This window comes from Drosophila albomicans, chromosome 2L, assembly GCF_009650485.2.
Source record: "Drosophila albomicans strain 15112-1751.03 chromosome 2L, ASM965048v2, whole genome shotgun sequence".
Lineage (NCBI taxonomy): Eukaryota > Metazoa > Arthropoda > Insecta > Diptera > Drosophilidae > Drosophila > Drosophila albomicans.
Window position 1 is genome coordinate 22,926,500 of NC_047628.2, and position 14,173 is coordinate 22,940,672.

A 14,173-nucleotide genomic window follows, 5' to 3' on the forward strand; every position below is an offset into this window, starting at 1 on the left:
TGTTGTTAGCTTTACTTGCACAAAAGAAATGAAAAGCTACAAAATTTCTTGTCACAACTTTTTTGGCCCACCAAAAAGTTGCTCTTTGCCGGAAATGATTTAATTTACACAACTTTTGCGCTAGACACCAAAAATATAGCATACTTTTTGGGGCAAATATTTCGATTACTTTTTGCTGGGGATCGTCAACTGTTGCTTGTGGCAACCAGTTGCATTTTGAAGCGCATATCATGCGCACAAATCGTTTCTAATGCGTTTATATTTTTATATTGTGAGCAAGCTCTGAAGTCCTTGGTTGAGCCCAAGCTCAAAAAGGCAAAACAACAATATGGCCAAGACAAACAAAACGCGAGCCAAAGCAAAGTTGAAGGGCAGAGCAGAGCAGAGAGTAGAGCAAAAGAAAAAAACGAAGCATGCCAGGAGTGAGCAGTGACTGAATGCTGTCAGAGACAAACCACAAACACACGCACACCCACACACATACACACATACAAAGAAGGACACACAAATCACAAGGAAAAACCACAAAAGTGCACTTCAGTTGCCATTGTTGTTGTTGCTGTGCCGTTGGCGTTGTTGTTGTTTTCGCTGGCAAACCAAAGACGTTGATGACGTCGAGTTATATGAACAGAATGATGACAGCCGTAGATCACGAGCAACAGCAACGGCAACAGCAACAACAACTAACGAACGCAAATAAAAGAGAAGAACGCATCGGAAAATGCAAAAAAGAGGAGAGCAAAAAAGTACCAGGAACTGAAGTTGCTGCCACTTTACGTGTAGCTGCAAGTTCTGCCACAGAAAAACAAAAAAAAAAATAGATGGAAGAGTTCCTGTAGTGGCTGCCAGGGCTGAGAAGCAGCGTATTGAAAGGTGAACAACTTCAGCAGCTGCAACAGCGCAGCCTACCGAGAGGTGGGGGGGGGGAGATACGCTGTACTATTTGAGTAGTGCTGACACAAAAATCAACGCATGGAAAGTAGGACAAGTGTCAAAATCACTTAAGTGCGAATGCTACGCCAAATAGAAAGAAAGCGAAGCCAGCCAAGCGAATGGACGCAGGACAGACGGAAGGCAAAGCAGAGCGGAGCAGAACAGAGCATAGACATTGCCACCTTCAAGGATGACGCTGACGACAAGCTGGCTGAAAAGCTGACTAAAATGAAAGACAAGCAGCTGAGGAAACGGATTTAAGTAGTGGCTGCCAGTGAGAACAATAGCAAATTGCGCTAAGAGTTTGCCACCCTCTCATTTTTTCCTCCTCCTCCTCAGGATGCGAGTGAATGGCGTGATGCAGAGCAGAACATAGTTGAATGAATGAAAGGGAGGGGGGAGGTGCTGGTGCATGCTACTTAGTTATAACTGCAATTCAGGCAGCCAAACAGCTAAATGAAAAGGTAGAAATTTTACCCAAGAACGACGTTTTCATGCTCTTCACGTTAAGCTCTATAATTAAGGACAGCTCTGGTGAGTGTTTCCAACTATGTAATGCAATGCTGACTTACTTTTTATACCGGCTACTTATCGGGTAAAAGGGTATTATAACATTGTGCTGACAGGAAATTTATGTAACAGCCAGAAGGAGGCACCTTTGCCCCCATAAAGTATATACTATATATTCTTGATCAGCGTCAACAGCCAATATAGCCATATCCATAGCCATATCTATAAGAGATAGTGCTATAACATGTTCAAAATTATTTGTTATGTTTGCACGCAGATGAAGTTTATTTACATTTCGAATTTACATAATCGAATAACAAGCGTAATTTTAAAGCTGAAGGGGAGATTTTTGGTACATACAATAATAATAAGTATAGAATTTTTAATTCCTTATGGTTTGTTTGGCATCAGATAAAAATTTTAAGAAGTTATTTAAATTCTTTTGTATGGCAAAAACGCCCATCTCATATATTCTGCAATCTAATGTATATTTTGTAATACTATTTCAATATACCAAATATAGCATATCGTATAATTAAGTATTTTTTTTGGTATATTTTTGTATATTCTTAGAATCTGGTTTTATTGAAAATGTATAACGGGTATCTCAAAGTCGTGTACACTCTTGACTGTAGCTTTCTTATTTTTTGTTGATAAAACTGACAGTGAAACAAATAGAAAGTTAGCTGTTATTTATTGCATTGTTTATTGAGGATGAGCTATATAATAAATTATATAATTCTCTCTGAAGTATATAAAAAAGAATAATAATACAACACACATCTTTCATAATTTATATCTGCTGGCTATAATTAATAAACGTAATTTATATGCCAGCACTTGAGCAGAAGTGTCTGAAATTGCCGTGAAAATATTTGCAGTATTTAAATTAATTTTAATTATAAGCAACTTGATTTTAACAGCACTTCGAGTTTAAATTGGATTAATAAGATTTGCCACCTTATTTGATTATTTGAAAATGCTGTAAATGATTTAACGTAAGAAGAAATGAGCACAAACAAATTTGAATTTGATATCATTTACCATTGAAATTATGGCCACATACTTAATATCAAATTCAGTCAAAGAACCACAAATTGTTGACGCAATTAGTAATGTCATTTAAAATTACTGACTATCCTTTCTCACTCTCGTTGTGGGGTAAAATGAGTAAAAATAATTTATGAGACTCATACAATGAAATCGCCTTCACATAATAAAGAGTTTCTGGTTTTATTTTTTTTGCTGTTGTATTTTCTTCCCACTTTGGTCATGTAATTACGAGCGCATTCTTTTCGCAGTCATTAAAAATGACAAATTCCGGGAATAACAGCAAAGTAGGACGCGAAACAAGGACAGACAGACAGACAGACAGACAGTCGAGACAGATTCAGAGCCAGGGAGAGGCAGCTAGTAACTGAAAAAGAAAAGTGGGAGGGAGGGGTGTAAAAAAATGAAGACCAAGTGAAATATGCTTTCGTGCAGTTCACGCGCTTAATCGCATTCATAAAACTGAGTTTTACGACTTTTCAAGCATAACAAAAAAGGTTTTTAATGCGTAACTTTTGGTCCCCAATGTAGGGCGTCGAAGCGAAGCATAGACGAAAGGCACGGGGATAAATGGATCAAGGGGTGTGGCCCGCAGGGGCGCGTTCCACCATAAAGGGTTACTCATCGGGCGATTTAATGTGCAAAAGATTTCATAAGGCGAAATTAATGTGCAACAAACAGTGTGAACGGCTCCACGCCTTGCCCCGAGGGGGTGCGTCGACAACGACGTCGTCGTCGTAGCCCAAAAATGGAGGCGTAAACGCAGAAGGATTTTAACTTAAAACTCACAGTTGGATTTCCAGGTGAGCTTTCCCTCCCCTCTGCTCTACTCTTCTTCTTCCACTGCTTATAATTGCTAGTGACAGGCGCTTCCTGAAAATGAAAGCGTTAATGAAATTACAAAGTGTGATTATTACCCCGCAGGTGCCAGAATAAATCCAGCAAGAGAAATGGCCTCAAAAAGTTAGTCAAGTGTGCTCTTGGGTCTAAAAACTGACAGGAAATTGCTTTCGCTTCCACAGAGCTGAATATTATATTTATTTCAACCCAATCGGAGACTAAAAAACAAGATTAGGTGCGAGTGAATAAATGTTAAACTTTTAGTGAGAGTTTCGTAGTTTAGTCTGCAAAATTTTGTTAAAATATTATTATAAGTTTTAATGTATAAAAACTAGCTACAAGTCCAAAGTAAATTTCAAAAAATTGAATTAAAAAATTTTATACGTTTTAATGAATAAAAAAATAGCTTCAAAACTAAAGTAAATTTTTAATTTCCCCACAATTATTTAAAAAAAATTCTCACAGACTTTTACCGATAACAAATCATTGTTTGACATTTTCTTCATATCGATTTTTTGATAACTCCAAAAGGCAATTTGCATAGAAATCAATGCACCTGACTTAACTATACCAAAAATAAATGCGATTTTTCTAGCTATTTGCCAAGTTTTCTTTGTGCACTCGAAACATTGTTGTGATTTTTTTGGCTTTTTTCTTAAGGCTTATCGAACATTCCATCAATTGCAAAAATCATTGTGTGATAACAAACAAAACAAAATAAAACTCGAATCAAAACTAGAATATCATAAATATTTGCCAAATGCAGATGCAAAATTTCCACAAACAAACCACAAAAGAAGGCAAAATAAAAGCCGAATTTTCACAATCAAACACACAATCGACCAATCGATAAGATCAATGGCAGCAGTCAAGCAATTAGCCAGGCTTAGGAAAGTAGGCACAAATCGAGGCCTACTTTAAGCTACAAAAGCCTAACAATGCCTCAGTAGGTGGCAAAAGGGAACAAAGAGTGCAAAAGGATGTGAAAGACTGCAAAGGAAGCAGCCACCGAATGCATTGGCCAGGTTGGCTTCAAGCAAACATTTCCATTGTTTCCCCCTTCATGCAACACAATGCACCAAGAGAATCCATTGCTTAGGCCAACACACACACAGAGAGAATTCATGTGATATGAATACATATCGTTGTTTGGCCTGCGTGCTTTTCCATTAACTTTGTGAACTCAACGAAGCGCACGAAAATGTCAAAATGCACTCTCGAATTTGCAGCTCGACATTGTGCTAGCAATATTTGCCAATGTTGCACGAAATAAGCATTGCTTGCAAGCATCTTGAACAGTTCTTCAAAGCGCAATCGTCACGTTTTATCAAATCACAACAATTTTACATTCAAAGTAGCAAAACTATTCTTAATTGCTAGGATATTAGTAAAGTTTTACGACGAATCCGAAATGCGGAACTCTCCGTTTTCACATAGCTGCTGCATGATTGCATTGACTGTTCGGTTTACTGTGTTTAGCTGTTTGCCACTTCGGGAATAAAGCAAAACAAAAATCATATTTCAAAGGCTTAAATGAAATTGCAAACATAGTACGAAAAGAGTAAAACAACAGTTTGACAAGCGACAAAAGCAACTTCAGTTCACTTCACATCTCTCTTGCTTGCAATGCCATCGCATCTCATTTCATTTGCACTTCAGCGTTTTGTTTCTCTATTGAGATTCGCACTCGAGCCAAGCCGAGAACAACTTCAGCTTGATTGAAAGTAAATGTTGCCCAGATCGAAGGAACAGCAACACGAACGAGAGCTGGCGAATGTGAAATGTGCGGAGATGGAGATGTGAGGAGACGTTGGCTGACTGACTTGCTGCCAACGCTGCGTATGTGCAATATTTCAAGCGACTTTTGGAACTCATGTCAGCATAGCAGCCTGTTTAAAAATGGCGCTCGTTAAAAGCGCAACAGCAGCTGCAAACAAACACACACACACACACACGACCAACACAAAAAAGACAAGGATAGCAGCAACAGCGAGGCAGCAACATCAAGAATTTGCTGCCAGTCAGTGAAATTGTACCCTGCATTTCATGCGATAGATTGCAGTCATATTAGATAAGTAAAGGGGGAAAGAGCTCCTATGTAATTTTCATTTTTAAATGTATAGTTTAAATGGTATATTTATAGCTTGCATTTTAGCAAAATAAATGCTTTTAGTTCTTAATAGCAAAGTGCAAGGAAATATTAGATAAGTGATAGGTTTTTTAACTACTATAAATTGCTAAGTCATTTAAAATCTGAAATTTAAATTTATATTAAAAATTGAATAATCATAGTGCTATCATAAATGCTAATTGCATTTCTTCATCACAAAAACCCATTCAATCCATTTGCAGAGCATCTGCGAGTGAGCCAAACAACATCTGTTTTAATAGTCTAACATTCTTCTTCGGTGCTGCAGCTGATGTTGTTTGGCAAATTAATGACAACATGGCACAGGCATTTCCATGTCAGCACGAAAGTCTCGAGTTTCTAATACGTTTGCAAAGGAGTTAACAATTTGCAGCTTGCCAGCAACATCATCAGCATAACAACTGACATACAAATGTATGAAAGCAAGCATTTGAATTTATTTTTCTACTTGATTTGCTCTTAGAATTCTCATTCATTGCCGTTGAATCTGCTTTGTGAAAATCCATTTATTTGCATGATTCATTAAATTGCAAGTTAAAAAATACAATGATTTTAGCTTAAACCTTTTTCCAGCCTTTGATTTGTAAATATCTATGCTTTTTCTATCACTTTTTTGGGCTTCACTGATTCATTCAAATGATTACGAATTTCCGAATATATAAAATTTCCGCCAAGTACTTAAAGTATTTTGACCCTTTTTGATGCAAGTTCAATGCGAAATTAGTATTTAAAAATGATACAAGGCTCTTGGAAATTTTCACTTCAAGTAAAACTCCTTTTTTTGGTTGCGGGGTTTATTGTTGTTGTTGCTGCTGTCATTTTGTTAATTTATTGAGAGCACGCAAAAAGGTTTTGTTCGATGCGAGCAGCAAGAAAAAGAAATCTCAACGGTGCGTCTAAAACCTTTTGCGAGTGGCAAGTTTAACGGCTGTTAACGCGGCAACTTCATCAACTTCGGAGGCCACGTGCTCACGCTCAGTGGGGCTGAGGCTCAAGTTCCCCATTTTTTTTTATTTTGGTTGCTGAAAACAGCCGCGGGTGACATTGATTTGGGTAAGGGTTTCCCGGCTCACAAACAGCAACAAAACAGTTAGGGGAAAACCCCTTGAGTGAAAGTAACCCATTTATTTACTTTAAGTTTGTCGACTTTGCTTTTTTTGTTCTCATTTATATTTTTCGAGCGTCTCGGTTTGTGGGTCGCAGCTTGAAATTGTCGTATACGGAAATGTGGCACACGGAGCGCCGTTGTGCAGCTGTGCAACATGTCAAACGCCTTTGCCACTGCTGCAATGTCGGATGCAACAACAGCATCAACGTCAGCGGCAGCGGCGTCGCTTAATAAGCAGCTTACAACGTGGTGCAGTCAGTTTGTCACTCATTTTGCTTCATCATGCAGTAAGTATGTCAATGTAACTGTCATGCCCCCTTCCTCATTCCTTTAACACACAGTCAGTCACGCACACACACACACACACTCAAACACACACACACTCACGAACAGCCCTTCCGCTTCCTTTGGCCAGCTTCTATTTACGCTGCTGCTTAGTGCAAAACTTGTCATTTGCAATTTCAGCAACTTTTTTTTTGAATACGCTTTCAAAGAGTACTTTGACTACGTTATAGAAAGAATTATAAATATATATATGAAGAAAAACACAAAAAAATATGAGGTAATTAGCTAATTGGCAATTAATTGATGGGTAAGTTTTTCACTACAATTATTCTGTACTTGCAACTTAGAGCATGAACCTGAATAATGAATATATTACAACAATTTATCATCATCTTTGAGTACTTTGAATGCGTTATAAAACAATTTATATATTTGTAAAGATATGCAGAGAAGGAATTACTTTATGAGTAGACATTTCATTATTATTATTCTTCTTTTGCAAATAAATTCAAAAGTGGAAAAGTCATAGCAAGATTAACATGCTGAACAAAGATGAAAAATGTATTATAATTTATCATTCGTAATTTACATTAAAAGTATATTTATTGTACACATTTTTTAATCGTACTTTGAATGCTTTTTAGAACGAATAATGTATTTTAAAAGAAATGCAGGAAAAGGTTATTTTATTAGTAATTATTTTACAAGGTTGTATTTTTTGTAGTTAAATTCAAGACAAGAATTTTTATCCTTAAAGCTAAATGAAGCTTTGTTGCAAGCAACCTTTAATAAGTAATTTGAGCACTGCAAGTTATTAAAATTATTTTATATATTTTTTTTTTATTTTATTCTGCAATTATAAATAAAGTTAAAGGTATTACAGAAAGAATAATATAATATAATGAGTAAGTTATTACGATTTATCATTTATTTATAATTATTACGAATTATAAAGAATTTTTTTTTTAAAAAGAGTATACGCAAGTGGAACTTCTCTCTTTGCCGCGCTTTCTCCCTTTGCTTTCACCAACTGCTGACATCTCGCGCATATTTCGGATGTAAATTTGCCACACTTACTGACCTCAGCTCCCCACCTGCCTTCCTTTTTTCTTGCTATAGTTCAACTAAGTGCTGAGCCTCGTCACATTTTTTTTCTGTAGCTGCCATAATACTTTTAATTTTATTTTTTTAATTTAAAATTTTTTAAATTGTCAGCAAAAGTTTCAGCGTACACAGCTGCAAAAATGGCGCCTAAATAAACAAATTAATTTGCGGGCGTCGTCAGTAATTTTTTTGTATTCAGTCTCGCTGGCATTTCTTTTTTTATTTTTTGCCATTAAAAAGGATTATGTGCTTGAGATATTTCGCAGGCGTTTTTTTATTTGCCAGCTTTTGGTGTTGCTGTTGTACTCTTCATAGACATTTTCTTTCTCTTTTTTAATTAAAAATTGATGTGCTTTAATGTTGAAATTAAACGATGGTAGCGCATGCGTTTTTTAAACGATTCTATTTTTGCTTTAGTAATTTACTTGCACTCGCTACCTATTTTATATGCACATGTATAATTTGATGTGGCATTTCAGATTTTCAGCTGCGCTGATTTTTTTTAAAATTGAAGGCAACCATCGTTTGCAGGGTCATAAAAAATTTACAATGCCGCATTAAAAATAATAATAAAAAAAAAAAACAGGAAAACGGAGAAAAAATCAAAAAGATAAGGTTGCCAAAGACGGCAGAAAGTGAGTAAACAAGGGACCAACAACAAAGGACCATCGTAAAAAAGAAGAAAACAGGGGCGTGGCAAACAGGGGCAATGAGAAAAAGAGATTTATGTATACGATGAAGAATTTCTTATATTTCTTCACTAAATAAATTTCCAATTAAAGGCAATGAAATGATTTGCAAATCGTTGAATAAATTTCCAATTAGTTGGCGTCATATATTGCATAATTTAATTACAAAGCATATCAGAATATTGAAGTTGTAAATATTTGTCTACTCGTTTACAGAACTGTCAATACGTTTTTGCATTTCGTATTTATGATTTTTACAATTTAATTGCTTTCAATAGTTGCAGCATGAAATAAACTCATAATTGTTGCACAAATGTCTGTCAAAGGAAAGCAACATTTTTTGTGTATTTCTAGAATCTGAAAGACCACTCACAATTAATAGCATTTTTTCCATTATCGCAGTTTGTAAAAATTGTAAAGCGAATTCAATAAATTCAAAAAAAATAAAAGCATAAACTGTTTTCAGCATAATCCATATAATACACACAGGGGACTTGCGGGCAAAAGCATAAACATTTTTGTGCAATCGATGACCTATTTTCAAATAATATTTCTTTGGTTTTTTTTTTTATTTTATATTTGTTATGCGTGCTATTTGTTATATTTTATTTTAAGTCCCCCCATCGGCAACAGCTGCTCAAATGGGGATACAGAGAAAAAAGCCGAGGTTTAATATTTGATGAGCTGCTGCTGCGGCTCTCTCCCCTCTCTGTCGCTGCTGCTGCACGCCTGTGCGTGGCACGTGTCCTCGGCAGGCAACATTTTCAATTAAATTTTCACAATTTTCCGTTTGCAGAGACCGCCTACTCAACGCAATGCGCCAGCAGTGGCAGCGACTGTGGCAGTGGCAGTGGCAACGGCTTATGCGATAAATATCATGACAAATACTTCCGCTTGCTGCTTTCGCGGCTCTTCTTTCCTTTCCACCAGCTGCTTCACGTTTTTTTTTTATGACGCACCTACTTGAACAGCTGTGTAATGGTGCAGGGGCAGAGGCAGAGGCGGAGGCATACAACTTCCGCTTGCCACATGGAAATGTTTGTCGTCTTTGTCGTTGTTGCAAGTGGAGCAGCCAAGCTGACGCCTTCAACAGCCGCTGCTGGTTGTCGTTTGTTATTGTTGTTCGTGTTCGTTCTTGCTTCTTTCTATTGTTATGGCTGTTGTATTGTTGTTGCTATTGTTAGCAATTAACATGTTTTCAACACTTGCCGCCAAGCAGACACTCTCACACTCACACGCAAAAAGTTGCATGACTGCCAACTGGTCTTTCGGTCGGACGGACGTTCGGCAAAGGCATCGCCTGCAGCTTGCGGCCTGCCTCGTCTGCCACTTGACGCTGGACGCGTAAATTGCACGCACTCACCGAAACACACACACACACACATACAGACAACGATACAGACACGACAAACTGACAGCAGACGGCTGACGGCAAGGCAAAAGGAATATTGTCTGTTGCGCCCAAAAGCATGCAACACTAAACGCAATCGCTGCACAGTGTGACTGAGTTTTGTGGAAATTTGGTAAATACTATATTCTCTATATGATCTAAAAAGCGCAGAGACACAAATTCGCATTACATTTTATATTTCACAATGTTTCAGTACAACAGAATTACTAAACGAAGATCTACAAAAATTAGTGCTTTAAAATTCGTATTAAATTGTATATTTCACACAATCCAAATTCGTTACCATTGACCTCAGAGTAATGTATACACTTAAAATCAAAATTAAAATGATGTCAAATTTCAACACTTATGATTTAAGAAATATATACACCAGAATTGCTATACACAGTTGTTAAAAAAATTGAATCACTTAATTGCATATTAAATTATATAATATATTTTGCGAAACTTCAAATAAGACGAACTGCTACATACACACAAAATATGCACCTACAATGACCTTAAATTATATATTTTAAAAAGCAAAAACGTAGAATATCTTTGCTGTTCAACGACCTCTAAAAAGTTTATCCACTTCTGCAAGTTTTAATATTAAAAAATCTGCATTTGTAATTATAAGTTACCAACTGCGTTAGCTCAAGGCAAGGCGACAAAAGCGCACTTAGTTTAGCTATTAATTGAGTCTGTCGCCTTATTTAAATTAAATAGTAATTACGCAAAGTTATCGCGTAGTTTGCACCACTGTGCCGGCATTTGTCAGCGCCTGAAGTCGCTGAAAGTCGTTGCCACGCGCCTGTTTGACTTTGTCATTAGCAAATGCACTTGAGGCAGTGCAGCGAAAACGAAGCCAAGTGAGCACTTCAGGGGATTTCTACTTCACTCCTTCCCTTGCTGGCTGTCGCTTGTTGTTGTCGCTTTTGTCCTCCCACTTCCGTTTTGTGTGCTGCCTCTCATTAAAGTTTTCGAAGCAAGGCAGCCGTCGCATTATCGCATTGTTCGTAATTATTGCCACAGCTGCAACGAGGCAACAGCAACTGCAACTTATTTACAATTTAACTGTCGCCTATTTTGATATTGAATAAATATGCAAAACTCAAGCGACAGCTGCTGCACAGCATTTCCTGCCATCACTTGGCAGTCGTCACCCTCCTCTACTCCTCCTCGCATACGTTTGCTGTCAGGACAAATGCAATTGCACAATTTTCAATTGTGCGCAAAATGTTGCCCAAAATCCAGCATAAATTGTTTTGGCAACAATTCAAGAAAGAGGCAAGCAACCGGATTGGCTGTCAGGCAAAGAAGAAGTCGAAGCAGCTCGGCCCAAAATCGGAAGCAGCTCATTGTGAGGAGGCCAAGCTTCATTCCATTCCACTTCAGTCCAGTCACTTCGTCAGCTAATTGGAGTACTCTGACAATTTGAACGGAGGATTACACTTTGCGCAAATATCTGGGCTTTTAACTGACAAAAGCAGCACCAGCTGTTGATCAACTTTTAAATTTATCAATTTCACAGCAGATATTTAATGCCCTGTAGATATTTAAATGCAGGTTTATAGCTTTACATTTCCTGGAAATCAATTTCTTAAATACATAACTTCGCCTTCAGTTTAAATCGCTTATAGGTTGAAACATTTATCAGCTGTGCGTTTAATAATCGTCGGGAAAAATGTATAACTTCTTCTGCAAAAGTTTAAATAAAAAACAAGAGTTTGTCCCTTTCATTGCCGTTATAAAATATTTACTGACGCAGTATCTCAACGTTCATAAATCGTTACTTTCACTTTTATGCATTTTCCTTTATTAGTTATCGACCGGACTGACAAAGAACGTTGTCAGGCCACCACATAAATATATGTAATAGCCTTAAGACCAAAGTCAAGTTGAACTTATTATATTTATTTTTTAAATTCTCCAACATTCACAGCATTTACCTTTAAGAATTTGTCGTGTGCGTAGCCTTAAGCTGGAATTTTCTAAATAATTTCACTGAGCCTTATTACTCATACCGTTTGACAAACGAAAAGCGTCGTAGGCCTTCGTCCAGAGAGCAGCGCTCTTAGCGCACTCTTGGCCTCGAGGCTCTTCAGGGGGCAGCTAGTCAGAGCTAGACGGCCATGTAACAGGTTGCAAGCACATCACACAGGAGATTAGGCAGTCAGAGGAGAGTCGCAAAGTAGCAGCTGCTGCCAGAGATGCTTGGCTTACCCTTTTTCCACGAAGGGGCAGAGGACTTCCTCCATTTGTAAGCCATGTCAGTCAGGTGAAGGAACAAGCGGACGCACTGACGGACTTACGGTCGACGAGGCTTAAGCCCTCCTGCTGTTACAGCTCTTGAGCTCAGCCAAAAAAAAAAGGTATACCACGCCTTTTGAGAGTGGCAAAGAAAGTGGGAGTGAGAGAGTGTAGGCGCTATTGTACTTTGGAAAAAAGCAAATATTTGTATTTCTGCTTGAATGCCTGAACGATTGAACTGAGAGCGAAATTTGAACTGTAGCAAATCACACGCGTTTGATTGATTGATGATTTGGCAGAAAGGTTACCCACCTACAACAGCCCCCTCCCCAACATTTAATATTTATACAGAAAAGTAAAACGAAAAGAAGAAAGAAATATCAAAAAAAAAAAAAAAAAAAAAAAAGCACAAACGAACAAAGCTGATCCCCCATTGTTACGCCTCCCGAGCACAGTTCGCATTAATATGCATTGCTGATAAGGAAAAGGCAGGACCTCAGCATGCACTCTTCCGTTTATTCGCTGTCTCTGTTCCACGTTGAGTATATCAATCTATCTGTGTAGCCATCTAGCGCTCTAGCAAATCAAACAAACGCAATAAATCAACGCAAAACGAAATGAATTTTGATTGTCATTGATTTATGTGCGTTGCAATTGAAGGCAAAGCCATCATCGGAGGCAGCTCTGCCACGCCCACTGCTCACGCAGTAATACCATAGATAAGCATGACAAGACCAATATTCCGATCTTAATTCACAAAATACAAAATAGAGCAATTCCAGGCGAGCAGCAACCATTAAAAGGCCATCAGAAAGAAAACAATTAAATTCTTGAGTATAATTTTCACAAAGCAAAAATGCTACAAATGAAAACTATTTGATAACGAGCCAAGGCATTTTCTCAACAATATTTTCGCCCAAGTCTGAGAAATGTTTATTTTGTAATTTACATGAAATTGCATTCCTCTCAAGGGTCAAAAGTACAAAACTTGTTGCCTACTTTCTGGCGTAGGCGGCAGCAGCATTTGCATAACGCGCATTTGTGACTTCTCTCTGCTAATTGTTAAAACTTTCAATTAGAATGAAACAAATGGTCGAGCCGAATGTCTGCGGCGTTCATTCATTGCGTCAATGCGTCAGTTCGTCAAGTTGTCAAGTGCAAATTTCATTTAAAAGGCTTTCCTTGTTGTTGCTGCTGTTGTTATTATTGTTGGCAAGTCGTCAGCTTTGCTGCTGCTGCTGTTGCTGCTGCTGCTTCTCATTGCCCTACGTGACCCAACAAAATTAACGCTGATGGCTCAGGCGGTGGGAGGCGGATACACATTCAAGCCACGGCGGGGGGCGTGGCTATATATAGCCAACTGTAAGCCTTGAACTTTGAGTGTTGCCAACGCCGAAAAAGCAACTGCTGCGCGCCTATTTTGATAGTTGCGATGATTACATGGCGTATGAGCGATATTCATTAAAGTGGGGAAAGAGGAAGAGCGACTGCGAGTGTGTTGAAGTGTGTGTGAGTTTGTGTGTTTTAAGTAGTTATGCAAATGTTAAGCACACAGACGCCTTTTGACCTGGAAAAGTCAATACGAAAAGTGCATATGGCCACCACAAATACTTAAACTCAATAACAGCAAAACATCAGCAGCAACAACAACACCAACAACAAGCACTCGGCTGTGTCCGCATATGCTGAACGTCTGAACAACATTGGCTAACTGTTGAAGCTGCCACAGGCAACAAAAGTGTCAAAATCAAGCATGGAATAATAAATATCAGCCTCGCTCCTTAATCTATGCATTTAGAAATTAGTAAACGTAAAGATAATAGTTGCTTAAAGAATTAACGCAGTTAAATTGAATATAAGAT

General features: G+C 37.8%; 1 long non-coding RNA gene across 1 annotated transcript; it reads left to right on the forward strand.

Annotated features, from left to right (window-relative positions):
• The first annotated feature begins 439 nt into the window (after positions 1-439).
• On the forward strand, positions 440-3,671 carry LOC117564630 (uncharacterized). Its single transcript, XR_004571776.2, has 4 exons — positions 440-1,207; positions 1,273-1,467; positions 3,025-3,296; positions 3,418-3,671. It is a non-coding gene; the product is annotated as an uncharacterized LOC117564630 (long non-coding RNA).
• Positions 3,672-14,173: the final 10,502 nt, after the last annotated feature.